This window comes from Saccopteryx bilineata, chromosome 1, assembly GCF_036850765.1.
Source record: "Saccopteryx bilineata isolate mSacBil1 chromosome 1, mSacBil1_pri_phased_curated, whole genome shotgun sequence".
Classification (NCBI taxonomy): Eukaryota; Metazoa; Chordata; class Mammalia; order Chiroptera; family Emballonuridae; genus Saccopteryx; species Saccopteryx bilineata.
Window position 1 is genome coordinate 254609846 of NC_089490.1, and position 19467 is coordinate 254629312.

Sequence of the window (19467 nt, forward strand, 5' to 3'; positions counted from 1 at the left end):
AAATTACTCTTTGTTCTCTTCCCCCATTAATAATATGAGTTCCTTTTGTAGGAACTCAGAGGTGGAGAAAAGTGATTGGAAATGCTTTTACCTTAGTCTTTTAAATTAACCTTCCAAGAACCAAATTTGATGTGAGGACAAAGTCTCTTTGGGACAAAGTTGGCTAGATTAGTGGAAAGCCAGTTGTGACTGCAGTGGTAGTTCACACTACTTGCCTTTTTTTTTTTTTTTTTTTTTTTAAATAGAGACAGAGAGGGAGTGCGAGAGAGGGATAGATAGGGACAGACAGACAGGAATGGAGAAATGAGAAGTATCAATCATTAGTTTTTCGTTGTGACACCTTAGTTGTTCATTGATTGCCTTCTCATATGTACCTTGACTGCAGCCCTTAAGCAGATCGAGTAACCTCCTGCTGGAGCCAGCGACCTTGGGCTCAAGGTGGTGAGCTTTTGCTCAAACCAGATGAGCCCTTGCTCAAGCTGGCGACCTCGGGGATACACTACTTGTCTTTTACCAGCGTAGGAGATTGAGAAATGTATTTTGTATAGTTTGACCTAGCTGTAGCTCACAACAATGCCTGACAGGAATTACTTCAGTACCTGTTACTGAAGCTGATATTTATAAGGTAAAAAATCTCTAATTTGTGTATCCTGGGTTATTTACAAAATGCATATGTGTGTAGTGCTTAAGAATTTCAGCTGCCACTGATTAGTACTGTGTGACTTTAGGAACTAAATAACTTGTTTTTCTTGTTTTGAAGAAAGATGATATCAACCTCTTGGACTAGTGAAGACTGAGTGAGATAATATTTGTAAAGCCCTAAGCAAATTGCCTAGCTCAAGGTGTGTGTGTTCACCATATATTTAGCTATTGTCTTGATAACCATTTATGTCTTTAAGGTACTTGAATTTCCAAATCTTCCATTTTATATCAAGGATCCTATCTCTGTAAGCACTCTTGGTGAATTGACTTGCTTATAGGGTTAGGTTCATTATATAATTCCCCTGTTGAAACTTGTTTGATGCTCTTGATAACATGGCTTCAGAAAAAGGTGGATTATGTCAAGAATTTGAACATTCAGGAAATGGTATAAAGTTGAGTGAGATTAAAGATTTAAAATTATTTTAAATTTTTATTGATTGATTTTAAAGAAAGGAAGGGTGAGGAGGAGAGGGAGAGAAACATCAGTTTGTTCCATTTATTTATGCATTCATTGGTTGATTCTTGTATGTGTCCTGACTGGGGATCAACCTGAAACCTTGGCATACCTGGATGATGCTTTAATGAACTGAGCCCCATGGCCAGGGGTAAAAGTATTTTTAATATACACACCCAGTACAGATTACAAAAAATATAAGGGTTTTTAAAGAAAAGTCGTCCATTCACTCCTGTTGTCCAGCAGTGTTCTTATCTCAAGAAACCAGTTAGTTTTCAGTGTATGTATTTTTCTAGAGGGTTCTTATTATGTAATGTTATCTTTTTCTTCCCAGTAGAAATAGTAGCATTAGGTTCACCCTTGCTATAGCATTTTTTACTTAAGGAAATATCTTGAAAGGTTATTCCAGACTAATAATATGTGTAAAGCTACCATGTTCTTTTTATTGGCTGCATTGTACAGTAGTCTGTTTAACCAGAACATCTTGATACATGGTACATTGTGTGTGTGGTTTTTTTTAAAACAAGAATGAGCAATGCTAGTGATTATCCTTGTAAATGTGGAGCACATTACTTTAGGTGGAATTTCTCAGTATAACCCTGAGTGCTCTGCCAAACCACTTTCCTTTTTTTTTTTTTTTTTTTGGTATTTTTCCAAAGTTAGAAGCAGGGAGGCAGTCAGACAGACTCCCGCATGCGCCTTACTGGGATCCACCTGGCATGCCCACCAGGGGGTGGGTGATGCTCTGCCCATCTGGGGTGTTGCTCTGTTGCTGCTGGAGTCATTCTAGAGCAGGGGTCCCCAAACTTTTTACACAGGGGGCCAGTTCACTGTCCCTCAGACCGTTGGAGGGCCGCCACATACAGTGCTCCTCTCACTGACCACCAATTAAAGAGGTGCCCCTTCCAGAAGTGCGGCGGGGTGTCGGATAAATGGCCTCAGGGGACTGCAGTTTTGAGACACCTGTATTTAGAGCCTGAGGCGGAGGCCATGGAGCCATCTTCAGTGCTCGGGGCCAACTTTGCTCCAATGGAGCCTTGACTGTGGGAGGAGAAGAGAGGACAGGAAGGAGAGGGGGAGGGGTGGAGAAGCAGATGGGCGCTTCTCCTGTGTGCCCTAGCTGGAATTGAAGCTGGGACTTCCACATACCGGGCCGACGCTCTACCACTGAGCCAACCAGCCAGGGCCTCAAACCACTTTCTAAAGAGGTATTATACCATCGCTTCTTGGCCTTTTGACTAAGATCAAGTGTAGTATCTAAAGAGGTATTATACTAACTTAAATTTTCTGTACTAATCGGGTATCAGACTTCTTAGGTGCTTTGCCTTTTTTTTTGAATAAGAATGAAAAATTTTCATATAAGATCCTTTTTGTGAACTGTTTATATATATATATATTTGTGTGTGTGTGTGTGAGTGAGAGACAATCATAGGGACAGACAGACAGGAGGGGAAAGAGATGAGATGCATCAATTTTTTTTTTTGGATAAAAATATATTTCCCCCCACTTTATGTCTTGGCACTAGTGATATATGCATATATTACCTGTCCAACACTCTCCTACCTTAATAGACACCAAATTACTGAGCACGTTTGCAAAGTGATGATTACTTTCATACTTGAAAAAATGATATGCTTCACATCAATACAATTATTTTAGTTTTTTTTTAAAAGATAAGTCTAACATGCAGTCATACATGATCATTTTGCATTAACACTGAAAATAGGTTACACAACAGTTTTAGAAACACATTGGTTATTTTCAAACAGCAAAAAGAATGATCTACAACTACAGTTTAAGGCATATCAGCATATTTTAAAATTAAGAAATAGACTAAGTTCTAATGCTGTTCACAGCTTAATTTTCAATTTATTAAAAAAATTCCCTTCATACCTACATACAGTCTAGACTCTGTAGGTTATAATTTCCACTAAAGAGTCATCACATGCATTCTGTCAATGGAACCAAGACTTCAGGAAGCTAACTAAGACTTGACAACTTCAAACACTTGCAAATAGAAAAGCAAAGGGGTGTGAATGGACAGTTTTGGCAGGACCACACAGAGACAGGATGACATGGGTTGGTCACAGCTGAAAAACCTGATTAAACTGCATGTGAAATGCTTTTGGATGTCTCAAGTGAGGAAACCAAGTCTATTTTTTTGAGGTGCACAAAATATGAAGAATAAGTTACTTTTATTACAAAGTAGAGGAGGAAGAAAAGTCCATTTACCCAGCTTTCCACTAAGTGTTCCCCTGGTTGAGATGCCTTTTCAGGACAAAACCTTGACCAATTAATAAAGAGCCTAACCTGGAAAACAGCCTCTGCATTTCTAATAATCTCATAAATATTTTCCTATCCCATCCTACTACCTGTACAACTATTGTGGGTATCTAAATTCCTGAAGAAGCAAAAAGTTGGCCATTATAATTAAACAAAAGATGTGGCGAGAGGCCCAGAGCTGTCTGGCATTAAAATAAAAAGATAAAAAAAGAAAAAAATGGAGATCACTGCCAGCAGTTAGCACAAGGGCCAGGCCATTAAAGCAAGATCGCAAAAAGTTAAGCAGTCACAGAGGCAGCCTAGCATAAAAATTCTTTCTCCTTGATATTCTCCAATGGAAGGTAGTATTCTCACTCTAGCTTTATTTACATAGAACCAAGAACCCTCAGTAATACCCAGTAACACCCACTATGCTGTATAGAACACAGACCTGGGACTAGTAATTTCTGACTTCCAGATTGATATCAAGGAAAAATTGAATATATGTTTCTTGTGAAAAAGATATAAACACGGCCATTTTAAATGTATTTAGTTTTTGTTTTTAAACTAAAAGCTACTCAAATGATTACCTCTTTACCGCCCCAATAAAGAAAAAATCTTATCTATTCCATATGTTTCTGTATTTTTTTAAACAATTTTATTTTATTTTATTTTTTTTAAATATGATTTTTTTTTTTTTAATTTTATTTATTCATTTTAGAGAGGAGAGAGAGAGAGACAGAGAGAGAGAAGGTGGGGAGGAGCTGGAAGCATCAACTCCCATATGTGCCTTGACCAGGCAAGCCCAGGGTTTTGAACCGGCAACCTCACCATTTCCAGGTCGACGCTTTATCCACTGTGCCACCACAGGTCAGGCACAATTTTATTTTTTAATTAAAAAAATTTTTTTTTTCAGAGACAAGAGTCAGAGAGAGGGATAGACAGGGATAGATAGACAGGAACAGAGAGGTGAGAAACATCAATCATTAGTTTTACGTTGCGACACTTTAGTTGTTCATTGATTGCTTTCTCATATGTGTCTTTACCGCGGGCCTTCAGCAGACTGAGTAACCCCTTCCTGGAGCCAGCGACCTTGAGTTCAAGCTGGTGGGCTTTTCCTCAAACCAGATGAGCCCGCACTCAAGCTGGTGACCTCGGGGTCTTGAACCCGGTCCTCTGCATCCCAGTCCGACGCTCTATCCACTGCGCCATCGCCTGGTCAGGCTGTTTCTGTAATTTTAAAGTCAGAAAAATCTCAAAGGTTTCTAACTACTGTACTTACATGCAAAGGCGAAAGCATATCCAATTACATTTGAGGGTATCATTTATTCTGTGCAGAGCCAAGGACTACTGTGAAAAAAGACACAGATACAGAAAAAAGGACAGCAATAACAAACTAAACAGGGATGGGGAGCAGAGGAGAAAAAGTTCAGAAGCAATGCATTAAAAAAAAAAAAAAAAAAGGGAGAAGCATCAATTCTTCGTTGTGGCCCCTTAGTTCAGTGATTGCTTTCTCATATGTGCCTTGATGGGGGGAGGGGCTCTAGCAGAGCCAGTGACCCCTTGCTCAAGCCAGCGACGTGGGTTCAAGCAGTGAGCTGTGCTCAAACCAGATGAGCCTGCGCTCAAGCCGGCGTCCTTGGGATTTCGAATCTAGGTCCTCTGCATCCTCGTCCAGTGCTCTATCCACTGCACCACTACCTGGTCATGCCTATTTATATTCTTTCTGCATTTTTCTGTTGATTTCTTTTTTCTGTACATTTGTAGGAACTTTTTTAAGTGTGAAAGTCAACCCTTTTATATGCTCTATCTATGTGACAGTGTCCCCTCGCCCCCCAGTATGTTGTGTCTTGAAACCTTCCTGGGTTGTATGTTTTTTTTTGTTTTTTTTTAAATTTTTATTTATTTATTTTTTGCATTCTTCCGAAGCTGGAAACGGGGAGAGACAGTCGGACTCCCGCATGCGCCCGACCGGGATCCACCCGGCATGCCCACCGGGGCGACGCTCTGCCCACCAGGGGGCGACGCTCTGCCCCTCTGGGGCATTGCTCCTCCGCGACCAGAGCCACTCCAGTGCCTGGGGCAGAGGCCAAGGAGCCATCCCCAGCGCCCTGGCCCTCCCCGCTCCAGTGGAGCCTCGGCTGTGGGAGGGGAAGAGAGACACAGAGAGGAAGGAGGGGGGGGGCGGAGAAGCAAATGGGCGCCCCTCCCATGTGCCCTGGCCGGGAATCGAACCCGTGTCCCCCGCACGCCAGGCCGACGCTCCACCGCTGAGCCAACCGGCCAGGGCCATTCCTGGGTTGTATGTTTTGTCATGTAGAACCCTTTCTGTGTTTGTGTGTATCTTTGAATGTGTAAATACAGTCTTACCACTGTTCGCTGTGTCATGGGCAGAAAGGCCTCTTTCTTCTGAGAACATAAAGCAGGGGTCCCCAAACTATGGCCGCATGCGGCCCCCTGAGGCCATTTATCCGGCCTCCGCCGCACTTCCAGAAGGGGCACCTCTTTCATTGGTGGTCAGTGAGAGGAGCATAGTTCCCATTGAAATACTGGTCAGTTTGTTGATTTAAATTTACTTGTTCTTTATTTTAAATATTGTATTCCCGTTTTTTTTTTTTTTAAAATAAGATATGTGCAGTATGCATAGGGATTGTTCATAGTTTTTTTTATAGTCCGGCCCTCCAATGGTCTGAGGGACAGTGAACTGGCCCCCTGTGTAAAAAGTTTGGGGACCCCTGACATAGAGCATTCCCCATAGTTTATTGTTTTTTTTTTAATTTATTAATTTTAATGCGGTGACATTGATAAATCAGGGTACATATGTTCAGAGAAAACATTTCCAGATTATTTTGACATTTGATTATGTTGCATACCCCTCACCCAAAGTCAAATTGTCTTCCGTCACCTTCTATCTGGTTTTCTTTGTGCCCCTCCCCTCCCCCCTCTCTACCCCCACCATTACCATCACATTCTTGTTCATGTCTCTGAGTCTCATTTTTATGTCTCATCTATGTATGGATAGACACTTATCCAAAGAGGACATACAGATGGCCAATAGGCATATGAAAAAATGCTCAACATCACTAGTCATTAGAGAAATGCCAATTAAAACCACAATGAGATATCACCTCACACCAGTCAGAATAACGCTCATCAACAAAACAACACAGAATAAGTGCTGGCTAGGATGTGGAGAAAAGAGAACCCTCCTGCACTGCTGGTGGGAATGCAGACTGGTGCAGTCACTGGAAAACAGTATGGAGATTCCTCAAAAAATTAAAAATCAAACTGCCTTTTTAAAAAAAAAATTATTTTAGATTTTATTTATTCATTTTTAGAGAGAGAAGAAAGAGATAGAACAAGGGGAGAAGCAGGAAGCATCAACCCCTATATATGCCTTCACCAGGCAACCCGTGACCTCAGCATTCCAGGTTGACAGTTTATCCACTGTGCCACCACAGGTCAGGCAAAACTGCCTTTTGACCCAGCTATCCCACTTTTAGGAATATACCCTAAGAACACCATAGCACTGTTCCAAAAGGAGAAATGCACCCCCATGTTTATGGCAGCATTGTTCACAATAGCGAAGATCTGGAAACAGCCCAAGTGTCCGTCAGTGGATGAGTGGATTAAAAAGCTTTGGTACATATATAATATGGAATACTACTCAGCCATAAGAAATGATGACATTGGATCATTTACAACAACACGGATGGACCTTGATAGCATTATACTGAGTGAGATAAGTAAATCAGAAAAAACTAAGAACTATATGAATCCAAACCCCATTGTTTTATCCTAGGGGCTTGACTTTTTTTTTTCCCTTTAAGTCTTTGATCCACTTGATGGTTATGTTTGAGGAAGCTTTGAGTGAGGGAGAAATGTCATTCCTGTATGTATTTGGGTGTATGACCTCTTCTGATGTTTATGGTGTCTTAATCACTGGTGCTTGTAAAATGGAATTACATTAAAAGGGTGCTAAAAAGCCATTTAATATGTGGAATCAGAACATTGTTCTTAATGTTTAATTTGCAATTTCCTCATTTTGGAAGCAATTTCCTAATTTTGGAAGCAATTTCCTATTGCTTTCCCTTTGACATGTAAATTATCAGGCCTATTAATTTTTTGTAAATAGGAATGATATAATTAAAAGAATTCTGTACCGTAATTTAGATGAAAAGACCGGCTGGCGCAAGATATAATTTGTATTTGAAACACATTAGAAGTTAGCTGTAATGCCTTGGCACAACTTCTTTAAGCTAAAGTTTTTTAAAATTTGTAATGTGTGGATTTAAATGCTTTTTTTTATTAGGTGGACTAATTGAGTTAAGTAAAGCATTAACATGACTTTTGCACATAAGTGATCAATAAGGGTTCTCTTACCCTTCTGTATGATGTTTATTTTTTCAGTAATTTTCCATCTCTATCTTTTTTAGTCCTCAATGTCAAGATTTCTATTGTTTTTTGTTAATAGAGCAAATCATTACTATTATTGCACCTTTTTTATCTGTAATTGCCACTCCTTGTCAGGAGGAATGAGCTAATCTCCCTCCCCAACTCCCTCTTTCCCTTCCTCCCTCTTGTTCTTCATTCAGTAACATACTGCTCACAAAAATTAGGGTATATTTTATTGCTTCATATTCATTTGAAATATCCCCTAATTTTTGTGAGCAGTATAGTAATGCATTTTTTTAAAGAAATATTTTTTAAAATTTTATTCATTTTAGAGAGGAGAGAGAGAGAGGTGGGAAGGAGCAAGAAGCATCAACTCCCATATGTGCCTTGACCAGGCAAGCCCAGGGTTTTGAACCAGTGACCTCAGTGTTCCAGGTCAACGCTTTATCCACTGCACCACCACAGGTCAGGCTAGTATGTATTCTTGTGGAGAATGTTTGGAGTAGCTGGTCCGTAAGTGTTTATTGATAATTATGTTACTCAGAAAATAAATATGCAATCAACAGTTCAAATGCTATAGAGATGTTCATCTGAAATCTATGTACTCTTATTTATCAGTTACTCCATTAAGTTTAATTTCTAAATATATTTTAAAAAAGAATATAAATATCAGCAATGTTTATAGGAAACTTAATTCCATTTAATGGAAGAGTGTATAAAGATGTTGACCCTTTTGATAAGTAATGTGGTTTAATTAAGATTGTATTTGTACACCTTTAATTTTAAAAATTTAAAACTATTAAAATTTTTTTAAAATTTTTATTTATTTATTTATTTTTTCCTGAAGTTGGAAACGGGGAGGCAGTCAGACAGACTCCCCCATGCACCCGACAGGGATCCACCTGACACGCCCACGGGGGGCGTTGCTCTGTTGCAACCAGAACCATTCTAGTGCCTGGGGCCAACTTTGCTCCAATGGAGCCTTGGCTGTGGGAGGGGAAGAGAGAGACAGAGAGGAAGGAGAGGGGGAGGAGTGGAGAAGCAGATGGGCGTTTCTCCTGTGTGCCCTGGCTGGGAATCGAACCCCGGACTCCTGCACCCCAGGCTGATGCTCTACCACTGAGCCAACCGGCCAGGGCCAACAATTTTTATTTTTAATTTAATGTTTTGACATGGTTGACAAGTGTTCCACTCAGTATAACACTCTCTGCCCACCGCATTGTGCCCCCCTCCCCCGTGCCAAGTCTCATTCCACCCCAAATTTATCCCCTTTGTCCCCCTGCCCCCTTTCCCTCTGGGACTTCCTATCCTGTTGTCTGTACCTCTGTGTTGTGTGTACATAATTTGGCTAATCCCTTCACTTTCTTTGATCCCATCCCCTCTTCCCTCTGCCAGCTGTCCATCTGTTTGTTCCCTGTGACCCTGCCTCTGTTTCTGTTTTGTTCCTTAGTTTATTGTGTTCATTAGATTCCACATATAAGTGAGATCACATGGCATTTGTCTTTCTCTGCCTGCTTTTGTTTTTGTGTTTTGTATCCCTTTAATTGTAAAGCATTTTTTTTTGCTGTCTGTAATCTTTTTCTTCCCCAGTTTTATTGAAATAATAGTTGATGTATATTACCCCACACCTGTTTTTATTAAATTAAAAAAAATTTTTTTTTTTTTTTAGAGAGGAGAGGGAGAGAGAGAGAGAGAGAGAGAGGAGAGACGGAGAGAAGGGGGGAGGAGCTGGAAGCATCAACTCCCATATGTGCCTTGACCAGGCAAGCCCAGGGTTTCAAACCGGCAACCTCAGGATTTCCAGGTCGACACTTTATCCACTGCGCCACCACAGGTCAGGCACCCCACACCTTTTTAAGTAATGGTTTGACTTACCTGTGTTATGAAGTGATCACCACAGTAAGTTTAGTTAGCCTCTACCATCTCATATAGAAACAACAAAAGGAGAAAGTAAAACAATTTTGCCTTGTGATGAATACTCTTAGTATTTATTCCGTTAGCAAGTTTTATATATAGTTATAAAATATGTATATATATGTGTCACACAGCAGTGTTAACTAGAGTCATGCTGTACTTAAATCCTTAGTACGCACTTATTTCTTGTATCTCTTGAGTTTTTATTTTTATTTTTCAGAGACAGAGTCAGAGAGAGGGATAGATAGGGACAGACAGACAGGAACGGAGAGATGAGAAGCATCAATGATCAGTTTTTCGTTGTGACACCCTAGTTGTTCATTGATTGTTTTCTCGTATGTGCCTTGAGCATGGGTCTTTAGCAGACCGAGTAACCCCTTTCTTGAGCCAGCAACCTTGGGTCTAAGCTGGTGAGCTTTTTTTTTTTTTTTTTTTGCTCAAGCCAGACGATCCCGCGCTCAAGCTGGCAAGCTCAAGCTCAGAGTCTTGAACCTGGATTCTCGGCATCCCAGTCCAGTGCTCTATCCACTGCGCCATTGCCTGGTCAGGCTTAAAGAGTTTTTTTTAAAAAATGATTTCACATATAGTGAGAGAGTATACATATTTGTCTTTGACCTCTTTCACTAAGCATAAGGGCCTATAAGTCCATGTTATTACTATTATTTTTTAAGATTTTGTTTATTCAGTTTTAGAGAAGAGAGAGAGAGAAAAGGGGGGGGGGGAGCAGGAAGCATCAACTCCCATATGTTCCTTAACCAGGCAAGTCCAGGGTTTTGAACCAGTGACCTCAGTGCTTTATCCACTGCACCACCAAAGATCAGGCGTAAGAGTCCATGTTGTTGCAAATGATAGAATTTCCCCTTTTTTTTTCTGGATGAATAATATACACACACACACACCACAGCTGCTTTTGTCCAGCATTAATGGAAAATTTTTAAAAGGATGACAGTTGCTTTATTGCAACTTAATGTTTTGAATGCTTTACATTTAAAGTAGAATATAAGTTCTAAATCAATCTTAATGTGTATTTATCCTACTGTGCCAAATAAGTTGACACCCATACTTCCACTTCAAGGTCAAAATTATAGGGTTTTTATTTATTTCCTTTTCTCATTTATATATATATTGACTTGTGCTTGTGTGTGTGTCTTCCTGCATGCACGTGTGTGTAAGCTACTGAGGCCTGGGTTAGAGCCACCAGGAAGGAGCAGGAAAACAATAGCCCACATTTACATGGCCAGGAGAGAGTCCTGTCCCCACAGCAGTGTGGACAGATACCTCCTAATAGATGGAGTATAGGCAAATTCTTCCAAAGGGCTTTCTCCCATCAGTGGGGCCAGATTAACGTAGAGTACCAGCTTTTCTGCACCCACCCTAACCGAGGTGTTCTTGCTAATGTGGTAGGCAGGACTTGGACTGGGAGGCGAGTAATTGTAGTGTTTTAATTTGTTTCTCTTGTTACAAGGATACTCTCTTTTCCTATGTTTAGCTGACTAAAAATGTTGGTTACTAGTCTTTTCCTCTCCTCCTGGTTTTAAGAATTGCCTGTCTGAAAATGTATACTTTTCAAGATCCAAATAATTTTCCTCAGAACTTTGGCAGCTATTTTCTATGTTTTATAGCATGAAATGCTTAAGTTTGATGCAGTCTGATCATTTCCCTTCATTGTGGTAGTGTGCTCTTTTTCTCTCTAGAAGTGGCTTTTTGGGGGTGCATTTTGAAAATTTCATCCATTTGGCTGGTTATTGAATTCCTTTGTTTGTTTTGAATGGTCTGTTGCATATTGTCCCTTTCCTTAAAATGTTTGATGATTATTAGTTCATGTATGAGAATGAGCTGGTGAAAAAGCTGTCCGGGAGTTTTGTGTAAAGGAGTGGTGCTTGTTGACAGGCTTTTAGATCAAAGAACTCAGATGAACTAAATGTCTGTGGTGCCAGTGCCCATGTCAGCTCTTCAGATAAGCTGCCTTTTATTTTCCCCCTTAGTAATGGCTGTTGTTTATGTGTTTGCTTGTGTTTGTGTGTATACTCACATGAGCCAGTTCTCTAATTTTTTGTGGACACCCAGTGGGTACCCTGCAGATTAATTAGGATTACCTGATTTCGCATGTCCCTGTAGGTCCTATAAAACTGCCTCCTTCCCTCACCTCAGTTGCCAGTCTCATGTAACAGGTTCCCAGGTTAGTCACATTTCTGTCCCATTGGCTGCAAATTGCAGTCCCCTAGTCACCTCCTCCCCCACCTGTTTAGGTTCAGTAATTTGCTGTAATGGTTCACAGAATTCAGGAAAACAGTCCTTACTGTAACTGGTTTATTGTAGAGGATGTGATGAAGAACACGACCAGCCAGATGAGGCAGAGCATGGGGTGAGGGCAGGAAAGGCCCCGAGTGCAGGAGCTCTCTGTCCCGAGTTTGGTTGCACCATCACCTCAGTACAGAGACTCTTCCTCAGCTGGGATACTCTTGAATCTGGTGTGGAGGGTTTTGATGGACACTCTGTTAGTTGGCTGCTGGTGATTAGCACAGTTACCAAGCGAAGTGTCTAGGAACTTCAATCCTGGTTTTCTGTTCAAAAAAGGTTTTCATTTGAACGTGTTATTGATAGTCACACATTCTCAGAAACTGTGTGCGTTCTAAGTGTACAGCTTGTAGTCTCGTGCAGTGAGACACATCATGTTAACACCAGTTACTAACTCCTGGAATCTTCTTTTCCTGTGTTCCACTTGTTTCCTGGCTTTGGACTGAGTTTGTGTTTGGTTTCTCTGCTCTCCGCATCCAGTGCTCCACTTACCACCTGTTGACTCTGTGAGCTCAGACTCTGTGAGCTCAGTCTCGTCGTCTCTGCCTTTTCTCAGTCTATGTTCATTTCTGTTATTTCCATATGCCTACTCGCCTTACTTCCATTCTTTATTTTTATTCCTTTAATGTTGGGGTGACATTGCCTAACAAAATTACATAGGTTTCAGGTGCTCAATTCTGCAACACTAATTTCCGTCCCTTCCCTTCTAGTCTTCAGAATAAAGCTTTGAGTTTGGCTTTTATACCAGTTTTTTCAAAGTTGAGGGGAGTTCTTTTATTTTTTTTTTAAATTTTATTTATTTATTTTGTGGCAGAGACAGAGACAGAGAGAGGAACAGACAGAGTGGAAGGGAGAGAGATGAGAAGCATCAATTATTTGTTGCGGCTCCTTAGCTGTTCGATTGCTTTCTCGTATGTGCTTTGACTGGGGGAGGGGCTACAGCAGACCTAGTGACCCCTTGCTCAAGCCAGCAACCTTGGGTTCAAGCTGGTGAGCCTTGCTCAAACCAGATGAGCCCACTGTCAAACTGGTGACATCGGGGTCTTGAACCTGGGTCCTCTGCATCCCAGTCCAGTGCTCTCTCCACTGCGCCACCGCCTGGTCAGGCAAGGGGGAGTTCTTTTATATTGAAATTGAATTTAATGGAAAACTCAAATAGTCCTGAAAAAATTAGGTAATACAAAACTTACAAAAACCGTTGTGAATTGCTGGTGAGGGGAACTAAAGTACAGTATTGGGTTTTTTGTTGTTTGTTTTTGTTTTTTAGATGGTATTTACTGATTTTTGGAGGGGAAGAAGACAGAGAAAGAGAGGGAAGAAGTGGGAAGCATCTACTCAGAGTAGCTGCTTACTGTATGTGCCTTGACTGGGCAAGCCCAGGGATTCAAACCAGCGACCTCAGTGTCCCAGGTCAATACTTTATCCACTGTACCACCACAAGTCAGGCCAAAGATTTATATTTTAATATTTTTTCCTTTCCAATCGATTTACTGAATTCCTTCCCTCTTTTTTTTTTACAGGCTATCAAATTTATTTATTTATTTATTTATTTTGTATTTTTCTGAAGCTGGAAATGGGGAGAGACAGTCAGACAGACTCCCGCATGCGCCCGACCGGGATCCACCTGGCATGCCCACCAGGGGCTATGCTCTGCCCACCAGGGAGCAATGCTCTGCCCCTCCGGGGCGTCGCTCTGCCGCGACCAGAGCCACTCTAGCGCCTGGGGCAGAGGCCAAGGAGCCATCCCCAGCGCCTGGGCCATCTTTGCTCCAATGGAGCCTTGGCTGCGGGAGGGGAAGAGAGAGACAGAGAGGAAGGAGGGGGGTTGGAGAAGCAAATGGGCGCTTCTCCTCTGTGTCCTGGCCGGGAATCGAACCCGGGTCCCCCGCACGCCAGGCCGACACTCTACCGCTGAGCCAACCGGCCAGGGCCTCAAATTTATTTTTTGAAAGCAAATTTCCAGACATTTTTTTGTAACTGTAAAACTTCTGAGTATTTCCTTTGCTAAATTAAGTTCTGATCTCTTACTCCTGTGTTCTGGTAAAGGCCCTCTTTTTCTGTCCTCAATACTTTTTCTTCTTTGATTTAGATATACCTCGCCATACTTAGTGGTGTTTTGTCCTATTTGTCACTGGCTTGATTTTGTAAGAGTATAATGACTAGATTCTTTAGCTCTGATATATTTGTATCAGAATGGTTTAGTTCTATTTAGAAAGGAAGCCTCCAGTAGTTTTAAGAGACTTGTTAAAAAATATTCCATACTTGCCCTGGCCGGTTGGCTCAGTGGTAGAGCATTGGCCTGGCGTGCAGGAGTCCCAGGTTTGATTCCTGGCCAGAGCACACAGGAGAAGCACCCATCTGCTTCTCCACCCCTCCCCTCTCCTTCCTCTCTGTCTCTCTCTTCCTCTCCCGCAGCCAAGGCTCCATTGGAGCAAAGTTGGCCCAGGCGCTGAGGATGGCTCCATGGCCTCTGCCTCAGGCGCTAGAATGGCTCTGGTTGCAACAGAGCAATGCCCCAGATGGGCAGAGCATCGCCCCCTGGTGGGCATGACAGTCAGATCCTGGACAGGTGCATGCGGGAGTCTGACTGCCTCCTCATTTCCAACATCAGGAAAATACAAAAAAAAAAAAAAGAAAAAAAAATTTCATACTTAACACAAAATGACTGTTTAAAGTTATGTTTTGTTTTTCTAAGTTTTAGAGTTATGTTATTGGCCAAAATGCCTTGGCAGGCAGAGAGAAACCGATAAATTGTTTCCTTTCTATATCAGTGCTTGAGGGGGTAATTTTATTTTTAATTAAAAAAAGATAGTTTTGTGTCTTGGGCTAAATAAGCTTGAAAATATTAAGTAGCAGTGACTACCTTTATAACTTAAGGGATGGCACACTAGCAATTTCTTGGTAATTACTGATTCTGGTGTCTAATAGCCTGGTTTAAAGAAATCTGCATTATGTAATACATTGTCATTGTCTCAAGGTGGTTCTATTTGGCCTTCCCAAAGTTATAGATATGCTCATGTTTGTATGTGTTGATATTCCAGTTGAGCTAAGCCATCTCTGGGGTTTCACATAGTATAGCAGTTCTTTCTCATACACGTGATAGAAAAGAAACCCAGAGGGTAAACGAAGCACCTCTTGCTGCAGAGTTATCTTGCTTGATGGTAATTTAAAGGTTTTTATATTAAAACAAAATGACTATATTGTAATACAGTGCATAAATTTTATGAGTTTGTAAAATAAAATGGGACTTGAAGACACGTTAATTTGTTTACTTGCCGAAAATATTATTGTATTTGGAGTAGGCAGGAGAATGGGTGTGGTAACCTTCAGTAGTTTTTCTAGGTGAGTGTGAGAGGTTCTGGAAGTGACTGACAGCTCGGCTTCTGAGGCGGGAGGGTGGAGTCTCAGTGTCCTGGTTCTGTCCCTTCTGGCTGTGGAGTTCGGGGTGCATCTTGTGCAGAGAACATATTTAAAGTGATCCCAGTATATTATTCTTTCTAGTGTATTTGTTTATTTGAAACCTTCATAATGCAGGCAACTTCTCATGGTAAATACTTCAGAAGTAATTAGCTTACACTTCAGTACTTGTGGTAGAGGATCCAGGCAGCAGCGCCTGGGCTGGCTGGCCGCTGACTGCCCTCGGGAGCCTGTGTCTTCACCTTACCGACTCATCTGAAGAGACTCCATAAGCTGACTTAGAAAAAAATGACTTAATCTGCTTCAGTTTTGTGAGGAAAGAGAAACTCTGAGTAAAAATTTGTTTCCATTCTAGAATAGGGCTTACTTATTTTTTGTAGTGGTGAGTTTTTTTTGTTTTTTTTTGTTTTTTTTTTCTTTTTACAGGTTTTTGCGAAGGGAGGGGAGAGAGAATTTGGAGTCCATGGAGAAGGAAAGATTAGGAATAGAGGTTTCAGGTGAGGTTTCTCTGGCCAGAAAAAGGCCTGCACGGTGGAACAGGCAGCACAGAGATTAAGGACGGTTGCGCAAATAATTAGGAGCCGTGAATGTAAGAGATCTCCAATCAGTTCCCAGCTTTTTTGGCGATAAATTGGTGAGGGTGTTAAAACCGAAAGTCTCTTCAGGAGGCTAATTGAGTGGTTCTGTGGCCTGGCCACAGCGGAGAAGAACAGTTTCTTCTTCCTTAGGGAGGGAAATTCCTGTGCCCCAACAGCCGCACTCAGTTCTCGGAGTGGTCAGACCTGAGCATTAGCGTCCTAAAAACTCAATGTCCAGCCACGGATGAAAGTGGATGTGCTTGGGGAGGTCTCCACAAGCACACACACTCAGACGGACGGACGGACGGAAAAGACTTCCCTGACATAGCTACGGTTTCGGACAGGGAGTCTCGGAAAGAACTGAGAGGAAAGCTGGAGGCAGGGCACTTACTGCACCGTGCGCCGAAGTGGGTTGGAGATCGGAGATCCTGGTTCTTTCTCCTGGTTCTTTCTCGGAGGGGAGGAGAAAGGAGAGGTCCTTGAGGACTTCTAACTCTTTCCCGGTTTTCGGCACCAAAAATGTAAGGTATTTTTCCCCGCTGAGAAGGAAGGAACGGGGCTGGAGCCGCAAAGTGTGGAATAATAAACGGCTTTATTGAGTACAGAGTGCACACCCCGCCCGGCAATGTTCCCTGGCCCCGAGGAAAGAAAGAGAAATGGAGGTGCAAGATGGAGGCTAGGGAAGTTGCCTGTAGTGGTGAGTTTTATATGAAAGTTTATTCAGGTCATTGTAAGTTTGAAGTTCTTCAGTTATGTTTCATATTGCAGTTTCAGCAGGCTAACAACTAGAGAACTAAAAGCACCCTGTTTCCAGTAATGCTTTATTTCTCCTTGAAATTCCTTTTGGGAGGGATGAACATAGCAATTTTCATTTGTAACAATTTAACAAATAACAGTTCTCATATTTTTGTTCTATTTTTTATGTTTTTTTTTCATGTAAGTGAAGCATTTCAGAAAGGTTCTGATTCAGTTTAGATAGGTTAATGAGTTTAACAAATTTTTAGGTTAAAGAAAGCATTAAAATGAAAGTTTTTTTTTTTTTTTTTTTTTTAAACAGAGACAGAGGGACAGATAGAGACAGGCAGACAGGAAGGAAGAGAGATGATTAGCATCAATTCCCTGTTGTGACACCCTAGTTGTTCATTGATTGCTTTCTCATATGTGCCTTGACCGCGGGTCTTTAGCAGACTGAGTAACCAACCCCTTGCTCAAGCCAGCAACCTTGGGTCCAAGCTGGTGAGTTTTTTTTTTTTTTTTTTCTCAAGCCAGATGAGCCCGCGCTCAAGCTGGCGTCCTCGGGGTCTTGAACCTGGGTCTTCTGCATCCCAGCCCGACGCTCTATCCACTGTGCCATTGCCCGGTCAGGCAAAAAAATAAACTTTTTAAAGGATGGAAATTTCTAGTACTCTAAATTTCTTGTGAAATTAATGCCATTTTATATTGAGAGAGTCTTAGTATATAATTTTAAGTATAACTGTAACAAGATATTGGACAATGTTTCATGACCAAAACTAAAAATACAGTCAAACAGAATATTTTGTTACCATTAGAGGTCTTGTTTCTTAAGCCAGGGTTTTTTTTCCTTCTAGATGAATACTGTTTTATATTATTTTCTACCATTTTCTGATGATTATCACTTAAAACCTATTTATTGATTTTAGAGAGAGGAGAGAGAGAGAGAGAAGGAGGAGGGGAAGTATTCATTCCTAGTTGCTCCTTAGCTGCCGTAGCTGCTTCGTAGCTGATCTGTGCCCTGACCAGGCAGCCTGGGGTTTCAGACAAGCGACATCAGCACTCCAGGTTGAATCTCTATCCGCTGCGCCACCACAGGCCAGGCCAATGATTATCACTTAAAAAAAATTGTTTTTTTATTGACTTGAAAGGGAGAGGCGAAGGGAGAGAGAGAAACAAGCATCGATTCGTTCCACTTCGTTGTCCTGTTTTAGTCGTGCGCTCATTGGTTTCTTCTTGTATGTGCCCTGACCAAGTATAGGACCTGCGACCTTGACGTGTTGGGACAGTTATCTACAGAGCAACCTGGCCAGGGTGGATAATTATCACTCTTAAGTGCTTATTGAAATTATCACTTTTAAGTGCTTATTTAAAAACAATTTCAGGCCCTGATTAAAACCTATTAAATCAGAATCCACAGGGAGGGGCCTCTTTCACTTTTTATTAGGTAAGTCTGGAAATCATTTAGCACTTAGTAGATGCCTACTAAATAGTAATACAATTTTATTAATAGTATTACAACAGTGAAGCAAACAGAATTTGGTGGAGTAAGATGTGAAAGTAGTTTTTCAAAAGTTAATAGTATGACTCAAATACAGAATGAACGTGTCAACAGCTGATCATTTTCTAGAAATGATTTTCTTTGACTTTTGTAACTTGACTATTTAAGATCATGCACCAGTTATTTATTTCACTGTCACATCTCAAGGCTGTGCTGCTTTGAGCCCCGCACCATTGGCTGGGTGCGCAGAATGTGGTGCTGTGCTGCTGTGTGCCTGCTCACTGTGCTTTGTCACGTGGCACGCCTTTTCCCTTTGCTCATTTGATCCCTTGATTAAGGGTTTCCCAGGCTGCTTGACAGGCTCTAGCACAGCTGCATATGTATTTGTTTTTGGAGGTACTCTTCTCAAATATATCAGTGTATATTTATATTTCTCTGGGTTCATGATGATTTATTCAAGAGGTTGTATTACAGCTGTCTTACTATTTTTATTGGGATGAAAGTCATGAATGAAGTTAACTATTTTAAAGTGGACAGTCCAGTGGCATTTAGAACATTCACGCTAGTGTGAAACCGACACCTCTGTCAAGTTCCAGAAAGTTAGCAACTCAGAAGACATTGTTGGGCAGTCACTCTCGAGTCCTCCCTCCAGTGGTCCCTGGTGGGCAGCAGTGGCCTCTCTCTGGATTCACCTCTTCTGTAATTTTCATACAAGTTCTATAATACATGATCTTTTGTGTTTGCGCTCTCCATATTTTTGAAGTTAATCCTTATAACATATATCTGTGCTTTATTCTTTCTTCCTTTGAAGGCATATACCATACTTCGTTTATTTGCTTTTTTTTTGTATAAACGTTTTACATTTTCATGAAGTCCTATTTCTTTTTTTTTGTTGTTATTTAAGTTTTTGTCATGTCGAAAAACCCATTGGCAAATTCAGGGCCATAGGTTTTATAGTTTTAGCTTTTATGATTAAGTCATTGATCCATTTTTGTGTGATCCATTTTTGCGTTTGTTTCTGTAGATGGTGTGACTCAGTCCTGGTGTTGCAATGCCATTTGTTGAAGACTGTTCTTTCCTCCATAGAGTAGTCTCAGCACTTTTGTCAAAAATCACTTGGCCAGCCTGACTGGGCGGTGGCGCAGTGGATAGATCATCAGACTGGGATGCAGAGGACTCGGGTTCGAGACCCTGAGGTCGCCAGCTTGAGCATG

The 19467-nt window shown here is 41.3% G+C and overlaps 1 protein-coding gene and 1 pseudogene across 4 annotated transcripts in view; both read left to right on the forward strand.

Annotated features, from left to right (window-relative positions):
- Nucleotides 1–19467, forward strand: part of GPBP1 (GC-rich promoter binding protein 1) — a 94864-nt gene that overhangs the window by 14155 nt on the left and 61242 nt on the right. The gene's annotated exons all lie outside the window — the stretch shown is intronic.
- LOC136321476 (U2 spliceosomal RNA) lies at nt 2375–2512 on the forward strand (annotated as a pseudogene).